The 21,211-nt window shown below is 40.0% G+C and overlaps 1 long non-coding RNA gene across 1 annotated transcript; it reads left to right on the forward strand.

Moving 5' to 3' along the window:
• The first annotated feature begins 640 nt into the window (after positions 1 to 640).
• Positions 641 to 16,860, forward strand: LOC114147199 (uncharacterized). Its single transcript, XR_003596039.1, has 2 exons — positions 641 to 838; positions 14,317 to 16,860. It is a non-coding gene; the product is annotated as an uncharacterized LOC114147199 (long non-coding RNA).
• Positions 16,861 to 21,211: the final 4,351 nt, after the last annotated feature.

The following is a 21,211-nucleotide window of genomic DNA, read 5'->3' on the forward strand; positions in this document are numbered from 1 at the left end:
GCTTTGAGCAGAATCGATTCAGTCAAGTACTCTCAGAGTGAAGATCTGAGGAGAGAATTATCCATGCACCATTTCCTACCCGGCTCCTGTTTGGAGAAAAAATAAATAAAATAAAAATCCTGCAGTTCCAGCCTGCTGGTAGCTTTCATCCAACAGGAACACACTCGGTGTGATGTGTATGTGATTTATTCCTGGTGGTAATTCCTCCCCATCTGAATATGTTTAATTCCTGTCAAACTTAGAAGAATGAAGCAGACGCTGTATAGCGTCTGTGACGCTATACAGAATTTTCCAGAACCACCCTGAACTCAGATGGATGTCCTGGGGGTGTAAAAGCTGCCACAAAGTTTAAGTCCATTGTGACCGTTATTTTTTATGTTGAAATTAACAAAATTAACACAAAAATTATATTAAAAAAAAAACATCTGACAAAGTGCATTGTATTCATACGCCGCTTGCCCTCAGAGTACACTCCTCCTGTATTCCCCACCCGAGTTCTCCGGAATAACATAGGACAACTCCCCCATTCCCTCCCATTCCCACACGCAGGGGCGCCATCATCCAATGGCAAACACGCATTTTTTTTTTATGAAGCTATCCCTTCCGAGCCAATCCCCGTTGCTCCAGTGATCCCTGTAAACCGGATGCCCTTCCCTCCGGCCCCTCAAACGCAGCGTAATCTGTGGATCAGGGGAGGCAGACGCACCCAGGCGGCGTGGACTTGGGCTCTGATGGAAGTGATGAGGATGAAAAATAGAAGAAATAGCATCAGTCCCCACCACCTCGACTGGAAGGCGAATCCCGATGCGTACATATCAAAAGATGAAGGGAAAACGCTGTGAGTATGCTATCGTCACAAAGAATGCAACACAGAAGAGCAGATAGATGTTGTTTGTTGGAGGAAAAAGTCGGCGGAAACTGATGTAATACTTAGAAATAGATTTTTGCGTATTTGATGTGTATAACGGGGGTTATGAACGCTTTGGAGGTGCGCGTAAAACGAAGGTGAAACTGTGTGGGTTTGGCGCTCAGCGCTCCAACCAGGCGGTAAGCGCATGTGAATTTGTTCCACATCCTATTCTGATTTCTTCTACAGTCTAACCCAAGAAGCATGAACACGCTTTTGTCCGCTTCAACTTTTTTTCTTTTCAAAAGGAATGCACATGGACGTCCAATTATTTCCAAGATTAGCCAAGATTTCGTTTATTGGCAAAGTTTTTTTTATTTTTATTTTTTATTTTTATTTTTTTTTAACTTACGTGTTCTACCAGCTCCAGCAGCTCGCCAGTTCCGATCCGAGGCTCCCCAGTAATCTAAGTTTGATTCATTCCTCTCACCAGACAGCGAACTTGTTCCCTTTAACTTGGTGAAGACTGATGAATGGTGGTTATATATATATATATATATATATATATATATACGTTTCCCCCCCCCCCCCCCCCCCAACTGAACAATGCGCACCAGCTTTGTGCGGACCATCTGTCATCATATCGACATTACAGCATCCCCTTTATGCACCCCGCCAACCCCACCCCAAAGACACCTGAAGAGCTCAAAAACAGACAGCGATCATTCACAGCCACCACCCGTCTCCCTTTCTTTCTCCATCCGTGTGCCCTGACTCATGATGCGATCTTGTCTGGCGTGGATGCGTGCGTAAAAGCAGACGGGAAGCCCAGAATAGCTGTTTCATCGGAGCAAAGTGGGGCGGATGAAAGCATGAAGAGATAAATCACAAATAAATCACTCGCAGACCTAGTCTTCCAACAAGAAATTTTGGAAGAGCGCGAACAGGATTAGGAGCATGAGTTTTTTGCACATCTTGAATTCTCGGAAACGCTCTCTGCGCATCTGACTTTCTCCCGGAATTGGAGCCTTCGGCACATTGTTTAAAAAAAAGAGAGAGAGAGAAGACGAAGAAGAAGGAAAAAAGCCAGACTGCCATTTTCAGGATGGGCACTCAGAGAGGATGCATCCACTTTAAATAAACATACTTCAATCTGACGAGCTGGGGCTTGAGGGGAAACTGGCTCACTGTAATGCAGCTGAGACATTATTTTTGCTGCTGTTAAAATTATTCATCTTAGGCTCTCACTGTGCAGTGCCAAGCACTAATATGCTCTAAGGTTAATGAGGCAGTCTCCATTAATTCTTCTGCCATCTGGATACATTAGATCTAGTTGCTTAGAGCTGCACCAACAATGAAATGTGCTGTGAGTTTCTGAAAAAAAGAGTCAATTTCATACTTTTGAAATCCGTTTGCTTAAAAAAACATCTACAAACATTTATCTATGCAAAGCACCCTATAAATTAACAGTTCTGATAGAAGCTGGCCCAGGTTATTAGCAAACGTAGCTGCTGCTCATGAAGAGTGGCTGTCAAGGGACATTTCATATTTAGCAGGTGTCAGTTTGTATCCTCATTCGGTATCTGCTTAATTTACAGAAACGTTGCTCGTAGTGTACTCTAAGGAGATACGGACATCTGACTACAAGAAGTGATATGTATCATCACTTAGAATCGCTTTTTCTTTAATGAAGAGCGACTCATTGAAGTCAACAGGCCCAAACAAGCATCAGAGGCAATGGAAATAAAATATGATATAAAAAAAAAAAACTTGAACATTTTATAAATAAGTATTTCCACAATACCTCAACATATTCAAATAGCAAGAGAAATAAATATATGTGTGCTGTTCCATTCTAAGAGGAAAGGGCATTTTGGGGTAATTAAAATGGGGAAACGAATTAGCAACAAACTCTGAGAGTTCTGGACTCATACAGGATACAAATCACAGAACCTCAAGTTTGTAATTGTTTATCAAGAATGAACCGTTTGAACTTGTTTCCAAGGTTTAAAATCGGAAAATTGCTCTTAAATTTGCTTAGGATTCAGAACACGACAAATAATACTTGTATCGAAGAAATATTCACAGTTTTATAGGAACAGTCATAATTTACTACCAATAATTAAATGACAGTTTTCATGTGAACACATCTAGTTGAGCTGGTTAAATCTTTACTGAGTTTGTCTTGAAACATAACATCCTGCACATGACTGCCAGACCAAATGGCTCATTTAACGTAATAACATTGCTACCACAATTTATTTAGTTATTTTTGTTATTTCAAGCATGTCCTCCCTGTGCATGCGTGGGTTCTCTCCAGGCACTCCGGCTTCCTCCCATAGTCCAAAAACATGACTGTCAGGTTAATTGGCCTCTCTAAATTGTCCCTAGGAGTGAGTGTGTGTGTTCATGGTTGTTTGTCCTGTCTGTTTCTGTGTTGCCCTGCAACAGACTGGCAACCTGTCCAGGGTGTACCCCGCCTCTCGCCTAGAACGTTAGCTAGAGAAAGGCACCAGCACCTCCCGACCCCACTAGGGGACAAGGGTGTACAGAAAATGGATGGATAGTTATTTCAATAAATTACGTGTGATCAATGATGTGAGGGTCAAGCAGAACACATTCTGTGAAATAATCAGTTACGTCACATGAAATAAAACCTCTTATTTTGACAGGACATAAGAGATATTATTAGTTCCATCAAATCAAGCCTCTAATCAAATTCTGCTTGGGGCCCAGTACCATCTTGGGCTGCCACTGGTCCTGATGTGATCCAGACCGATGGGTCTCCACTTACGTCCCTCTCAGGGCCGAGTTACACATAAATCAGTTTTGCTTTCTTCGTTCTGAAGAAAGAAAGAAAGAAAAAAAAAGGGCTGCAGCCTGCGTCTCATAAAGAGCAGCAAATGTCTGAGTGGATTTCTGTTTAATTCGGTCCCCAGTTGATTGGCGTCATCGGGGAGGAGTAAGCGGACACAGAAAAAGTCAGTGGCTTCCTGCTGCTGTCAGGCTGGACAGGAGTCAGTTGGATGTCTGCCTATCTTATCTCCAGCTGAAGCTATGATCATCATTCCTGCGTAATTCAAAATATGATGAGGTTCCACAGCTGCAACCTGCTATCCTGTCTGCCTGTTTTTTACGTAAGAGACGCGCCTGCGAATCGCTGCTGCTCCTCAACTTATCGAAACTAAGATACGCTTTAGTTAGATTTTTATTTTGTCTGTGCAAATAAAATGCTAGCATCTTTTAGTGCGGTCTCATTCTCAAAATATTTATTGCAAATTTAGAATTTATTTAAAGAAAATACCACATGGAAGCAGTTTACCTTTTTTGTAATTATCCATATTTCTGGAGAAAAAAAGTTATTAAGACTGATAAAGCTTTAAGACGGTAGAAAATGTCCTTCAAATTGCTTTTTATGGTATGAAATCTGTTAATGCTTCCCAGAGGAAGCGTTAGAGAGACTGAGGTTTTTTCTGTAAGGAACAGAGAGGAATTCTGGCTCTCTAGTCTCTGTTGCTGTGCACAGCTGATCAGCTGGCTGAACAGTGACAAAAATATTCCCCTTGTTTTTTAAGAAAGACACAATCAGCTGTTTGGAAATATTTTGCATCAGAAACACATGGAGTCTTGTTATGGGAACTAAAAAATTTGCTTCATAGAGTCTCATCTTACTTTCAGTAAGTTTTTAAGAGCTCACTCACCTCTTCACGTGAAGCATCTATTCTGTGTTAAAAGAAAGAAAAAAAACCCACCCATTATGTCTTCAAAACATTTCTGCTAAGGATCTAAATTCAAAAGAGAACAATAACAGCTGCATGGCGTCATATCCAACGTCTCAAACAGAAAAGGTATAAAAACTGCTAAATTGTCCTCTGATGAGAGAAAGTCCCAGAGTGGAATTGGGTAATGTACCTCTGTCCCTTTTAGTACTGCAGTGCGATATCTCTGCGCACTGCAGGTTAGCTGGCTGAAAGAAGATCCGTAATTTTGTCTCGCTTTCATGAAAGAAAACCGCAACTAATCTGAAGCATATCCAGCTGCCAAAATCAGACGGTTGTTATGTGGAAGCTGAAAATCAAAATGACCAAATTTAGCGGGTGCTTATTCTATATTTTTGCTCACGTCTGGGTATTAAAATTAAATTTAAACAACATCTCATGGATTATAGCAGCTGAAATAATCAATATTTCGTTTGATCTCTGCTGCTGATCTGCTTCAAATAAAATTAGCCCACATTATGCAATTTTGTTTCATACTTTTGTGTTATTTTCAGATCCTAGTCAGTTGATCTTGCCCTTGTTTCCTTTCCCCTTATACTTGTTTTGTTTATGCGTCCCACGTAGCAACTCGTATCGTTTGTGTCCACATGTGCGGATTAAATGGCCGTTAGAGGCCTGAATGAGTCCACAGCAGTAGCAGGAACTGGAGTGGGAGTCGTTGTGTGTTTGTGCTTCCCTGTGCAGCCAAGGGTAAATGGAAAGGTTAGGTAATGGAGACCCCTGGCCCCCGCCTCGGGCATTGCGACATACAGCCTATCTAGATGAGTGGTTGACCTCTGACCCCTCGTCTAGCCGAGGGCCCGGGTCTACGCGGGTCAAGCCAGGTGGCTTTCAAGAGCCTATTGGCCCGTTTAGAAGCACATGGCGTTTGAACTCGATGCACTTTAGAGCCAAACACACTCTTCGGGTTAATTAGGAAACTCTTGGAAAGGATGTTTGACTGTGCAGTTGTATTTGAGAGGTAAATTTAGGAAAGAATCTGGTCTGTGTGTAGCTGTTTTAATAGCGCAAAACTCTTGTTGGAAATGTGCAAAATTCCTGTTGCTACAAGACGCGTTTCTGTGTCAGCATCAGTTTTCGCTTATTAAAGCTCCGGTGTTCCTGCTTTTAATTGCAAAATGCTCCAACACCGGAGCTGGCCCGGTCTGGTCGCAGCTGAGAGAAACAGCCTGTCTCCATTCTGTCACAACATGCTTTCTTATTGTATCGCCGTGCTAGACACTCCCCGTGGAAATTTTGGAATCTTTCCCATTGTCCCTGTAGGAAAGGGGGGGAGGTGGGTTTTCATATGGAAGTGGGGAACGCCAGGAAATGACAAGCATTCTTTGTGGACAATTTGAAAATAAACTTGTGGGTCTTTGCCTCCCTCCCTACAGCTGAGCAAAGACTATAAATTAGAGGAGAGAATTGGAAAATTAACAACTCCTTTGTGGCGTTTTTCACTTTCTTATATTTTCTGCTGCAGTCAGTTCTCAGTGTATTTTTCTATTGAGCGCACCTGAAAGACGGGCCATCGGAGCCCGAAGCTTAAAGGGGCTTTCATCGAGAGCCTTTCACTCTTTTCTCCGCAGGTTTCTGAATGGATGCATTCTTTATTTTCCTCCTTATTTATCCTTTTTTCGCCTTGCCTTCCTCCCCCCCCCTGACTTTAAACTCAACCCTTCTGCTGGAACTTTGCTTTATGAGGTGTGACAGTGAGGTCCTGTTGTCGGGACAGTCTGCGTGGACTGAAACCTACGGCATTTACATGAGCCCCGCTTTGAGAATGGCTTCAGTTTAGCTCAGCCGCATACGTTTACTCGGACAACTTCCCTTTTTCTGCTGAACTGGCATAAAAGTGCAAAATAGGATGAAAGAAAGAGAGAGAGAGATAAAAAGAGAACCGCTTTGTTTAACCTTGCAGGCTCTTACAGCTGCACACGGAGTGGGCACGTTTATAAGAGAACAGGTGCAAAAATAAAAGAACTGTGTATGTTTAAAGTTAGATATTTCTACAGTTGTTCTACATTCAGAACAGGCAAAGCCTGATGTCAGATTGCGACTACGTGAATTAAAAAAAACATCGAATGTAATCTATTGCTTTCATTTCAAACAGAAAAGCAACAAATATTCCTAACAGGTTCTAAAATCATACATGTTATATTATTATTATTATTATTATTATTATTATTATTATTATTAAAGTGATGACATGTATTAACATTTATGCTTTGTTTTACTAGTAAAATTTCTGTCCAATCAAATTAATCAATGTTGTAAGCAAGGAAAGACAGGGGCCCTTTTTCAGCCAGTTGACCGGCAGTGCACAACATGAAGGGATGTAGCAATAACAAGCCTAATGACTCCCAAATTCCAAAATTTAGATCAGGGGCATTTTTAAAGTTTTCATTTGGGTTTCTGTCTTTAAACCAGCTAACCTACTTCACAGCTTGGGGGAGCGGCAGCTTTGATTACTCTACGGCCTGCAAAGACACAGGAAATGCTAATTTCTCCAGCATTTCAAAATGTCTTCCAACATAAAATTCAAGACAGTAGAATAGAAACATTTTGCAGTTGTTAAAGAGTAGCTGTTTAAAAAATCAGCATACCTTTATACCTGTAGCTAGATCATATCTAATGATTCTTTATCTAAGAAAAAGCAACAACAAAAAAAAAACATTTGTATAGTTTGTAAGCATGAGAAAAATATAGTTTCTTTAACCCAGCTGACCAGCAGTTTGAAGCAGCACTGCACTATTCTGTGCTCGGTACAAAAATATGTATTTTTTTTTTCAGGAACCTCATTAAAAATACTTTAATTTGAAGGATCGACATTACCAGAAGTTTTTGTAGTTTTGGTATCTGCCCCGAACCGTGTTCCAAAGTTTCCTCATCTCTCTGCACCAGCTGTTTATAGTTCTGTCCTAACTCCAGCAAAAATCTCACACCTTATCCCTCCACCCTCCTTCTGCATTTCTGCCGCTCTTCCTCCTCTTCCCCTTGTTGTTTTTCCCAACAGGCCAGGGGTAGTTCCCTGGTATTTGACCAGTGTAGCGTAGCCGAGAGGCCGGTTTTTCTGTCCTCGGTGAGACAAAGGCAGCGTGCCTGAAGGAGAAGGATGAAAGGAAACGGGGCCGTGCAGCCACTCCTGTTTACAATGGGGAAACGTCCTTAGTGAGGCTGTAGAGCAAATAACCACAATCTCTCCTCTTTTTTGTTGTTGTTGTTTTTTTGTTTTTTTAAACAAGCGCTGAGACTGTGAGAGTGTGTCTCCAGCTCCTTTGTTGGAGAATCACTGCTGCCGATGTACAAGCCGTACTGATCTGAGTCCTGTGCAAGCAAGGGGAGAAGAGGGGGTATTCTTTACATCTGAAGAGTGAATATCAGCTTTCTCTTCCTTACACCTGTTTAGTCTGGCCCGACAGATGGTGCCTCACTTTTTAAATACAGTTCCCATATTGAGGTGCTGCAGCTTTAAACTGAGAATAGTAGAGTGGAAATTTATGAGGCAAATGTAAAACTAGAAATGTGATATTTATGTATCCTTTTTACTAATGTAATTGATGGAGTGATCAGGTGGATTTGCATTTGTATTTTTACATTATGAAGTCATACAAAATTTGCTTGAGCAGAAGATTACTTAGACAAATCGTTACTACATTTACAGTGAAGGCTCAGAAGTCCAATGAAAATGCATAAAAATGAACGTCACTGTATGTAATTAATAAAAGAAAACATTTAAAACAAAGGTTTCAGAATGATACATGTCTTATCCCTACAATAATTATACATTTCTATAATTAAAGAGACAGATTGTTATGAGGTTATGTACGGATTAAGTGTGGAGTGAATTCAGATGTACTGGAGCATAAATTAATGTGGGGCAAGTATTGTAAGAAGACATTTCACATTAGTCTTTATTATATAGTAATACACTGGCTTGGAATCATGTCAAGTCATTTTCAAGACAGGAAAATTCATTTTCACATATCTTATCCCAGGTTATTTTATGTCCCAATTTACTCAAATTTGGAAACATTTTTTGCCAAGGTATTGTAATGGTTTACAATATTCATCAGGCCCCCCACCCCCACCTGTTGATGTGACCTGGTAGTTGTCTGGCAGAAAAAAAGCTACTACACTTTTACTGTGGTTATAGGAGAGGAAGAATTGTACATATTGTTACTAAAATAATTACCTAAGTCATTTTTTGACATTTTCTTTAGTAAAAAATCACCACTTTTTTGCTAAAAGATGATTTAGGCAAAATAGTCACTTTTGACAAAGAATGACTTCAACCATTATGTTCGGAAGGGGACAGTATCGTCACATATCGTCACATATCGTCACATATCGATATCTGCTCAGACTAGAACATGAGCAGATAGCCTGACTAATGCACCAGCTAAGTTTGTTTTGTTAGACTCACATTGTTACTCTAAGAAGAAAGTTATAAACCAAATAATACAGGAATATTATACACAGCACTATCATAACAGTTTTAATCAAAATGTTGCATAATATTTAATTTATTTCTGTTTTAAGTGAAAACAGTTATATCATGTTATATACATTTTTCTCTTGCATTTGCTGTGTTAAAACCATTATTCCATTAGACTCCCGTACTGGTTCATGCCTATTTTACACTAATTCATTATTGCTTATCCCCACTATTTTGCAATATAATTCCTTAAAGATGAGGAATTATTTTGCACATCATTAAATGCATACAGATATCTCGACGTGGCCACAACATACTCATGTTTTCTGTCTCTACTGCAAATTATATCCCGGCTCGCTCTGGTCCACTGCTGCTCGGTCTTCTGACAGCATCTCAGACAGGGGGAGGGAGCGGAAGCTGCAGGAGACTTTTATGGTTCCAGCTCCAGAGACAACCTGCTCACAGGCAACTCTCTGCTGGCACTCTTTTATGACATCATAAATCCCCTCCCCTGGATTTCCTCTGACCAGCCCTAGGTGGGTACATAGAAGGTACCTGCCTGGTTCTCTCGTCAGATCCATCATGCTGCTGGTGATTTCCTGCACAGGCAGGTTCTCAGACCATCTCAAGACTCTCAGATCTTGAGAGCTAACCAGTAGAAACAACTGTCTATATGATGAGTGATGGAGGGTTTTCCCAGCAATATACATTTTCAACAAGGATATTTTCTTTGACTTACAGGCGAGAGTCGGTGTAACATGATAGGAACTTTTTTTTTGTATCCACGCACACTTGAGCCCATCAACGACAGCTTGGTCTGAGACGTGTTGATGCCTTTTGTTTGCGGAAATTTTGGGGGACGAAGGGCAGAAAAAAAGGGATTAGAGAAAGAAAAAGAAGATTTTTTTGGGGGGGGTAAAGGGAGACGCGTCAGGAACCTTCATCGCTCACATTCATTTGACGCTCTGCACGTTGGCCCCAGGGAGGCTGGAACAATAGACGCACCAGCATGACAACATTCCTTAAGGTTAAAAAGGGCAGGGGTCACCCGGTGACCCCACCCTGCCAATCAGTGGCAGGGCACTAACTCGGTGCCTCTTTGCTTTATGTCTTTGCACTTGTTGAACAGACTCTGCACCGTGTGTTACAACGTGCCCTTTGCTCTCTAATAGACTAAGATGGCCTTGATCACTTTTAGGCGTCTAATGCATTTTCAATCAGTTTTAGTCTACACGGTAAGATCTGAACCAGTGAAGTCGGCCAAAGATTGGAAAGATTGGAGTCAACTAATTTCCTGATTGATTGTCTTTGATTCTTGTAGGTTTTAAATAAAAAAAGTCAGATTTTTTTCCTACTCGTTCAATGCATCAAAACTACAAAGACCAACCATTTTTGTCTTATAAATACACTAAAACACATGCTTCACTGCATAAATAGGGGAAAATGTCAAAATTTCTCAATTTTTGTTAAATTTAAAGCTCCTATCTCTATCAAACAATCAGCTGAATGATTTTTTTTGTGTGTTGTGCGTCATAGTTACCAGGAAAAAACAATGGAATCGGTCTAAATGGGATCCAGCAGGTCAAAGATCAAACGGGGGGAAAATGGGCATCTTCAAGAAAAAAAATCTGGTCTCTGCTCAAAATAGCAGTTTAAACTTTCAGGGAAGAGTGCATTTACTTAGAGCATAAAACTGAGAAAAAGTAGGCTAGGTGCAGAAAAATGTGCACGTTTACAGGCTTGGCAGTATATTTCCTAAATAGCATCTGCGGCCTATACTGAATACAATAACCCAACCAGATGTTTCGCAAAGCCAGATCTAAATGTGGTAGAAAAGACCCACCACAGAGCAGCTTGGCTATAATTATTGGCCATATTTAAAAAACAGATGCATGCCTGTTTATATTATTATCCCACCAGGGTCAATGATTAATCCAACAAGGGAATTCTAGGTCTTAAATGCTGTATTTTTTAAAAAATCCTATATAAAAACTTGATGTTCATTTCACTACAGCACATTTCCAGTGAAGGCTTGGCAGCTATTAAAATGGAACATATGTATGTGTAGGCATAGCGCTGCTTGTGAGAGCCCTACAGGCAGACTGCAGGTCTGTTAGTAATTATGAGTGAACGTACAGTATACACTGCAGTGGACATTAAAGTCCACATCGGACCACCCCAGAGAGACACCACTGGCACTTCCTCTGCCAACTTCCTTTACTCGGCCTCGAGGGGAGCCTTTTTTGGGATTTCCGGGGGATTCACCGAACATTAATCGCCCTTCGAAGAGAGACATTTCTGTAGGTTCATGGAAAAGAATGTTTTCTTGTTGTTTTTTAAAAAACTGAGTTTTCTGTGTTGCGTATTTCGCTCTTACATCTGCTCCCCTTTTCCTCCAAGCGTTATCTCTTCAGTTGGTCACATTTTTATCCCGTGTCACACTCGTTTTGGCTCATTCATGGTGGGGCAGCGGTCCCCGACCAACCCACCCCCCCGCCCGTAAAGACCGCAAATCCGCAGCATTTCACCCCGCACAATAAATCCGCTTACAGTCGAGAAAAGGAGACAGCGCTCTCTATTAGTCTCCAGTTAGAAATGAAAGCCTATCTGGCTGCAGCTGTGGAGGTTCTCCAAAGATGGGGACGTTTATTGTCAGGAACAAATAGAGGCCTTTTTATTTTGTCTAGCAGCTGACGCCTCTCCCCACCCACTCCTCTAAAACCGCTTTTGTCAGTAATGTAGAGTGGGCTGCTCAGGAAAGACTGAGAGACGATGAGAGTTTCCGAGAAGGAAAAAAAAAATGAAGCTTGGGGTTCGCTGGCGATAGACTTGAGGGGGGAAAAAGCCGGCTGTTTGCCATATGGGATAATTATCTGCTATTTTAAAAGATTATCTCCCCCATAAGTATGGTGTTTAAATGTATATCAGAAGGTATATATCAATATATATGTGTGTGTGTGTGTGCGTGTGTGTGATCTGAGCTCTGGTTTTTAACCTCCATGTAATGCGGAGACTCTTTGCCCCCCCCTTCTCTCCTTTTAAACTGTGTTAGCCATGATCTGCCCCCCTAACCTCTCTAACCTCAATCCCTTCCTCCTCTGTAAGCCCCTCCTGCACACACACACACCCACCCCCGCCCACACACGCCTACACACACACACACACGAACACGCCTATATACCCAGGCAGAGTCTCTACACAAAAGAAATATTCAGCTGTAGAGAGGGGGTCCCTTCAGAGGGCGCGACATTGAACTGGGATTGGGGTGGGGGGGGATTAAGAAGAAATGGATGGCTGACACTAGGGTTGCCATGGCAAAGCCCTCTTTTCCCCTCTCCGCCGACCCTCTGCCTATTTTTCATTTCGCGTCTCATTGTGGGGCGAGGTGTAAGTGTGTGTGTGCTTGTGACTGTGATGGAGTGGGGAAGATGTAATAAGGCATATGATTTTGGTCTCTTATCTGTGGCCCCGGTGGAACAGACACTTCCACCTCGGGGGTGCGCAGTCAGAAAGTATGTTTACAAGGGGCCTGTGAATATCGTACTGTATTTCCTTGAGATTATTTACAAACCAGCCACTGTGTTCCCCTTTCCGAGGGTGTTGCATGTCTGTAGACAAAAGCATGAAAGAACGCAGAGGCAGTAAATCAAAGACCCTGCACACTCGCAAGACAAAAAACCATTTTGTCTGTTTTATTGCTTTCTGAATTACAGCTCCAATGATGTGACACATTAGTCATCCATTGTAGCCAGTGTCTTATCACGCCATAGCGCTACCTCCCGTACCCCGCCAGAGTAATGGATGCAGGTCTGGCTTGCATAATGACATCAGCAGCCTGGAGCTGATGAAATAAGGCAATGGATGACCGTAGCTCAGCATTTGTCATTCTGATGTCAGTCCTCCCCTCCCCTCTCTCACCCCCACGCAGCCAGCAGTGGTGAGACGACACTGTCAAGAGTTGTTTGGCCCTGCTTCTGACAATGGGAGCTCCTGGTCTGAGAAGGGGCCACACCGCAGAGGGGGTCCAAAAGAAGCTGGGCGGCACAGTTGGACGTCGGTATTGTTCTCTGTGCTGGATGTCCATGGATTTGAAAATGGCTCAGTAACCATTAGTAGAGTGATGTCAAACTAAAATAGGGATTGTCAGGATGACAAAAAAAAATAAAAAATAGCGGTTCTTATGTTTTCTAGTTTTTTAGAAAGTTTTTGAATCTAAAGGTCAGTTCACTCAAAGAACACAGTGCTAGTTTAAAATGGTAAAGAAGGATAGGGTTTTGTTCCAGAAAGGTTGCCTACTGCATCCATTAATAAAGGAGATACTTTACGATGACAAAAAAATAATACGTTAATATTATTTCCATCAATTAATTTGTTTTCCCATATTAATCGAAAGGAATAATATTATTGTTTTAAACTTGTCCTGGCCAGAATCCTGACTTGAATCTGATAGAGAATCTGTAGAGCAACCTAAAGATTAGGGCCATGGTACGGAGGTCTTCCAGAAAACTAATTAAATAAAACACCAGAGGAAACATGCAAAAGGATGGCCAGTAGTTATAAGAAAGGTTTGACTGTTAGAATGCAAATAAAGATTTTTTTTCCCATATGTTAAGAAGTATATAAATCATTTTAAACAAATTTCCTTGATAAACTTATCCTATAAACACAGTCTTTTAGATAATTTGATCATATTTTGAGGGAATGTGTCTACCGTCTTTTTTAGCAGAGACTAACTTTGTAACAACTAAAAATCTAAATGTGCCAGCGGTGTGAATACTTTTGGGCCTGTCTTTACACTAACCTGGATGCGTTGGAAAAAGTAGATTTTCTGCTTTGTTTCACTTTTCAAATTGGAGATTCATACGGATCAGAAATCTGAGGATGACTTAACAAAACCATGACATAAGAGATCACATGACATAAGAGATCACATGACATAAGAGATCACATGACATAAGAGGTAAACTTTTAATTTCTGTGCCACAAGCCACATAAACAGTCGAACTGTTTTTATAGGATCTGAATCTTGCTCCCTTTGTCCTGACTCTGTTTCATTTAAAGTTCAAATGTAAGCTGAAGAAGTAAACGGCAACATGAGTAAAAACATAAGCCAAAATTGTTTCGGATAAACCTCTGACCCTAGCACGGCTGTAGCCATGTTCAAGGGCTTCCTTTGAACTCAACAAACATTGAGGAATAAATGGGGAAAACAAACTTTTCCTTTTGCTGGTGTATGATTGCTAACCATCTCATATTCATGTGTGTTTCAGATGCTGCTGCAGCACTTTTTTACCCCCGAAGAAGAAAGACTTCAATTTCTGGTGATTACAAGATGGTAATCTGCAATAAAGCAGACTCTCAAAGCTCATATCCGAGCTTAAACACACCTCGTTATACTCTATATAACATGATCAGAACTGTCAGTGCCCCAAGGACAGAACACTCTCTGCCACTGTCTTGTGTCATTATATCCCCCCTGTTGTGCAACCTGACCTCTTTGGTCTTGCCCGAGTCTCTATCCTCCTCCTCTTCTTCCTCCTCTTCCTCCTCTGCGCCCTGCCTTCTCTGTCACATCGGCTCAGGGTCAGGGCCGCCGCCCCGCCTGCCTCGGTGAACATTCAACGCTGTCGGTGAGTTTGGTTTGAGTAGCACATAAACCATCGACCGTTGACTGTGCCCCGTGGCTCGCTCTGGCGATGTCAAATCTGAGCAAAAACGAAAGAAATGGGGGGAAAAAGACCAAAAAACGAACAAAAGGGCAAGTGGGCGCCACATGCAAATGCAGAGATGGAAACCACATGCGCACATGCTCATAAGTGCCACTTTGTGTTCGCTGTACCCAAAGACCAAAGGTCACAATCAACATTCATTGCTGTCGCTGGGTTGGACTCTGTAAGAAAGCTCACTGAACAATGAGTGCAACTGTGGCCCAGATCTGCCTGACTCGCGTCTCAGCTAATCAGACGACCGGATGTGAAGCACTCTGATTTCTTTATTTATGTACTTCTTGTTTTTCACTTCTATTTTTTCCCCTCTCTTCCTCCCTCTCCGGTGCCGGGAGTTTTCAGAGGAGGAAGGCAGAGAGATAGGCGGCACAAATAGACTTCTGGCTGCCTGCTTGTCCTCAGCCTCCTCTTCTCTCCTCTAATTGATGGTTAAGTGTGCAGCATGGGGGAAGGAAGCCGAGTGAATGTGTAATCATTTGGAGTCTCTTCTCCTTTAGATGTTTCATCCCTCTCTTTTTTGTTTGTCTAATTATACGCTGAGCTCAGTTAACTGTGTGTCTGCGCTGGCAGGGAAGGCAAATTTGCGAAAAAGGAGGACAATTGAGGGGAAAAAGAAGATTACAGCCTTAGAAACAAATAGATCTAGTTTTGAGTTTATTTTTCATAATAATTCTCCTGGTGCTCATGCGAATATGTTTGAATAAAAGCAATTTTGCAATGTAAGAAGAAGAGTATTTCCACCTTTTTGATAAAAGATGCCTCGTTATCTGTATTTAAACGTCTTGGAGTCCTACCTACCAGTCCCTGAGTGCAAGTGTGCTTGTGCTGCTCTCTACGATAGAGGACGCGTCTGCTCATCTCAGGGTGTAATATGTTATTTTACTTCAACACTGACGCTAACGCTCTCGTGGGGAAACATAAAGTCAATAACCCTGTCTTTCTTCACAGTCTGTGACCCACCTTATTGCTGCCGTCTGTGATATCTCTCACTGTCCTGTTATACATGCAAGGTGAATACACACGCAGCTGAAACCAAATGTACACACACTCTGTTTGACTGAAAAACAACAACAAAAAGAATTACAAAATTTAGTTCTTTTTTTTTAAGTTTGATGGATTTCTGGCCCATTTCTCCTGACAGAACTGGTGTAACTGAGTCAGGTTTAGAGGCTGTCCTGTTCACACACTTTTTCTACTCTGCCCTCAAAAACATTATGACTGTGAGGTCAGAGCATTATGATGGCCACAACAAATTAAACTGCTTTGTAACCAATTTAGAGGTATATTGCCCATTTTGAAGATCAATTTCGGTCCAAAATATGCCTGGCTAATATATTTGAGATGTCTTTTTCAATATTTCCACATGAAGTTGTTGCCTCATAACACTATCAAATTTAGGAAGTGACCAGTTCCTCCTGTAGCAAACTTCCTCCCACAAGCTTTTCCTTTTTTTATTGAAGTGCAATTTAGTTTCATAAGACCACCAGACATGTCTCCAAAAAATAGAAGTGTTGGCGTCTGAGTGATTTTGCAAATTACAATCTGGCTTTTTATGTTGTTCCTGGAATAATGGCTTCCTCTCTGAGTGGACTTGTTTTACGTTGGATGAAGACAACCTCTTACAAGCTTCACCCTGTATATTTACAATGTTTTCTACGTTTGTTTTTGGGGTTCTCGGCTAACTTCCTTTGATCATTCCTTGATGTCAAAAAAGGAAGCATTATGCTTGAGGTGTTGCTTTATAATACACTCAGGTATACGTCAGGTAAACTCAAATTGTTTAAAGTTATATTAACTTTATAAAGTTATAATTACTCCTGACAAAAAAAAAAAAAAACTCCTTAAAAAATTTAAAGTATTCTGGAAATGTATCAAAAGGAAATCATTTAGATAATTTTAACTGACCAGGAAGAGGTTGTTTTTTTTTCTTCTGAAGACTGCAGGAGAAAAAAAAAAGGCTAAACGTCTGTTTATTCAGAGTATGTACATATCTGGTTTTCAGCTGCGTTTGTGTCATTTTATTCTCTCAACAACGTTTCTTAAGTGATTTCCTGACTAAGCCAATAAAGTTCAATCCAGACCAATTTATCAGTGTTTGATGTGTGTTTTTGCCGCCCGAATTACACGATTAAGCCACGCGGAGTATTCTCTCATGTCTCCATCACTCCTTCTCCAAAGTGCTTTTTCTGTCATTTAGTAACCAAGCCCCATGTCCGTGTCCCCGTCTCCAAAGTCTCCCTGTATTATTCATAGAAAAGCACTCTGTGCAGTGGTGCAGAAGAGTGGAGGTGATGTAACGGCGGCTGGGAGCGTCGCTTCGGACTGTCATCTGGGATGAATTCATGCGACAGGCAGAAAATTTCAGGTTGGTTCAGCTCTGTTGACGCTGCCAACAACTATTAAAACGCGGTTGTATTTATTTATTATTTTTTGTTCGCTCTTGGTCCGATTCCGATGAGATGTTCCCTTTAATTAAACTCAGAAGGTCACGTTTGGATCATCTGCCCTCAAGCTGCACAAGTTTAGGTGTTGGAAGTGAACGAAATAGGGTGGAAATGCAAACAGAAAGTTCACATGATGGTTTAATGAAGCTTCAGAGCGTGTCAGAAGAACGTTCTCGCAGCAACTTCAAAACCAAGCGTTGAAGACGCCACGGCTCTTTGAAGAGTTGTTACTGCCATCTAGTGTTGAGTCTTTTACACGACTTCCGCTGTATTTAACAAACGGAATGATAAAAGTGACCTATAATCATTATCCCTAATAATTTATTTAGTTCTTTTCTATCTTTTAGAACACCCCAAGACTTCATTTAATTCATTTAAAATGTTCATATTCTTACGTCCACTGAAGGGTATTACATGTAATAAAGCTTATGCAGGTGAATACTTGTTAGTGTATTTTTCACATTACAACACATTTGAATATATTCCACTTCATTCTGTCTTATACAATTGTGAAGTGCAATGAAAAATGATGGATTTTGACTTTTTTTAACCAACTGAGATCTGAAAAGTGTGATGTGCATTCTAACACAAATATTCTTTAAAATAAACCATTTAATTTTTGCTCTGGGTGTATATGGTTCGGGCTATTGTCCTGCTGAAAGGTGAACTTTCAAAATACTTGAAACTGAGGTGAGATCCCTTAAGAATTTATTTTAGAATTTTCTTCCTGCATTTATCTCCATCCCTCTTTCTGTCAACATTGATCGGTTCTCCAGTCAGAAGTAAAGTACAGCATCTCCACAGCATGATGCTGCCACCACTAAGTTTCACAGTTTAAAGTTTGGAATATTGTTATACAAACTAACCTTTAATTTTTTTCTCTTGGTTTTCGTGATGCTTTTTATTTTTGCTTTATTATGTTCTCTACCTCGGAGGCCTTTTCAGAACAGCTGGGTTTTATACTGAGATGAAATTGCACAAAAACTAAATACATAATTTCTGAAGGCAATTTGTTGCAAGGGATTTAATTTCGGGTATTTCAAGTAAAGAGAGAGTAAGACATGTATGTTTCATGCTATTCACCTGGGAACAGTTTACAAACTATGCATCACTTTCCGACCAACACATTGCATTGTGTTGGTCTATCTATTGTATAAGGTCCCTGCTAAATACCTTGAATGTTTTGGTTGTGACCTGACAAAATGTGTAAAACTTCATGGGTTATAAATACTTTTGCAATTCGTAACTGTCCCCCACATCCAAGTATTAATTGTTAAACCTGACATGTAAATTATTGCTTGCAAGCATTTTCACCAATAGACATTTAATTCTCCAAAGAGGCTTTTGACTCTTTAGACCACTCATTTAACTTGTCAGCAGCTCAGTAATTTTCTGCTTCATCAGCAAGAAGAGGTAACCTGCTTTTTTTTCATTCAACAGGAAGTTGCAGCATGCTGACCTAAACAAAGAAAACGTTGTTGAGAAATTTATTTAGACCCCGGATTTAAAATGTCTTTCATCAAGACAGTTGGCAGCATTAAAACAAATAAATAAATAAATTCAAGACTACAAAAAAGGTAGTAAAATAAAAATATGTTGGTGTTTAGAAGTTGTCAGAGTGCTAAGTGGATCAGCGGTTGAGGAGGTGCACCATGTACAGAGGTTTCAGAGTACAGCTGACCTGGGTCGGCCTTCCGGCCCGGCGACATTTACTGTATGTCGTCCCCTAGCTCTCGGCCTTCCTTCCTGTTAATATAGCAAAGAATAAAGCCACACACACAAAAAAAAAACAATTTAAAAGTGCTACGAAGGCAAATAGAAGCATAAAATCGCACATTACAAGAACTGTTTGGAGTCATTTAAAGTAAATGTACCGACAGGTGACCCATCAAGCACCAAAACTGAGATTTTTAAAATGCAATGAACTCTAATATTAAAAAATATATATATACATTTAAAGGTATTTAGCAAAATGTTATGTAAAATATTTAATAGAAACTATCTGAAATTTATGAACAATATCTGTTATTTACAAATAATATGCTGACCACATCTTTTCTCATAAAATCAGTGTAAAGGGATAAAGTTTTGCTTTACCCCTGGTTTATTGTAATCCTAAGCAAAATGGTCTGTGATTGTGTTTATTGTTGTTTCAATGTTTGGAGAAGTTAATGTTCAACTGACAGCAGAGGGAGTTAGTCAACTTCCACTTCTTCTTAGGCTGCTGTTTTATGATGATCACCATTTTTTTTCCATTGTGGTCAACTTTGACTCAATCACTGACTCTTATGTGGGGTTGCACATTAAAAAAAAAACGCTACAGTTTTCTTTTCTGAGAGCAAAGGTGATATGTGCAATTATGTGGGTCCTGGATTTTCCCAGGTTCAATATGTCAGACTGGTTCGTGGAACATTTATGTCAGTGATTCTTTAATTAAAATTTAACCTTGTTTTGAATTCACAACTTAAAAACCATTTGTGAATTTAATTTGAATATGATCTTTTATTGAAAAGTGATGGTTAAAAAGGAGCTTCAGGAGCATGATTGTTGCCAAAAATAATATAGAGCTTTTAATGATGGAAGTGTTATGATTATACCCACAATCTAGTTATATCTTATAAATTAAACTATGTGTTCTGATGAGGTTTGGTTGTCAGAATAAAATATTTTTTTGAAAATAACAATCTTTTCATTTAGCCCACAATTCTTTATTAAAAATGTTTTTTATTGGTCTGATGTAATATTCTAACCTTAAATGTTGTGGTTTTTTAATTATCTGTAAGCATAAAACCAAACTAAATTAACAAGAATTTAAGTCTGAAAACATCAGTCTGTGAGTAATTAATCTATTTAATGTATTTAACCCAATGAATTGAGTTTCTGAAATCAATGAACTTTCCAACAATACTTTGACCAGCTGAATGGGTTTGTTTATAAAATGCTAATATGCGGCATAATTCTGGCTTAATCTGAATGATCCTCTTGTCAGAACTTTTTAAAATTCATTTCAATTTGTTGGTTTCCTGCAACAGGCTTAGCATTTATTGAAAAACCATACATTTCAAATAAAATTGAAGTCAAGAAGCCTAATGTTAGCCTGACTCATCTATCTGAGAAACAGTCATGTGTGCTTGGGGTCTATGTCTTGTTGGAACAATTAGCTGTGTCTTTGTTTCAACAATCGAGTTGTTGATTTGAGATGAAGTTGATTTTTAATAATTACAGGGGTAAAATATTCAGCCGGAATTATAACAGACATCTGATAATGGCTATGAAAAGCTTGTGGTTTGTCTAAAGCTCTCTAAGGGATATTTATGTGAATATTAGTGGAGTGGTGAGTATTTGTGTCTAAATAAATAATCTTTACCCAGTTTGCATTAATGAAAATCCGCAATAAATTTAAACTTGTTCATACAGGTCTCCTAAAAATATGACAAAAGTTGTCAACTACATAAATAACCCATCCTTAATAACCCAAAAAGGAAAGTTCAAATGCATCATTAAAGGACCAATATTATTAAAATTATAACCATCATTTATGATGAAGCATGTAAACGTCTGACCGGTTTTTGTATCTTGCATCACACAGCTGCAGAACAGGTTAGGTATGAGTTAGAGAGAATGAAGAGCATGAGAAAACAAAAACACATCCACCAGCACAAAACATTAATTTGATCTCAGATTTACATTCACTAGTTATAAATAAATCACCCAGCATATAAATAAATGGAACTGAGTTCAAGCTGACATCAGCATTAATACACCAGCTTTGGATATCAGCATTGAAAGCCGGGTCTGTCGTGTGCTTTTAAAGAAAGGATTACCTGTAACTTCCTCTAGATTGCATCACATTCAGAGCTTTCATAGCTGAACTCGTTTTCAGCTCCAGTGACATTACGTAAAACTCAAAACTCCCAGAGGTAGAACTTCCTGTTAAAAAACTGACAAGGAAGTTTTACATTTACACGCTGCTTTGATATTGCTGCTGATTGGCT

Source organism: Xiphophorus couchianus, chromosome 6 (genome assembly GCF_001444195.1).
Source record: "Xiphophorus couchianus chromosome 6, X_couchianus-1.0, whole genome shotgun sequence".
Lineage (NCBI taxonomy): Eukaryota > Metazoa > Chordata > Actinopteri > Cyprinodontiformes > Poeciliidae > Xiphophorus > Xiphophorus couchianus.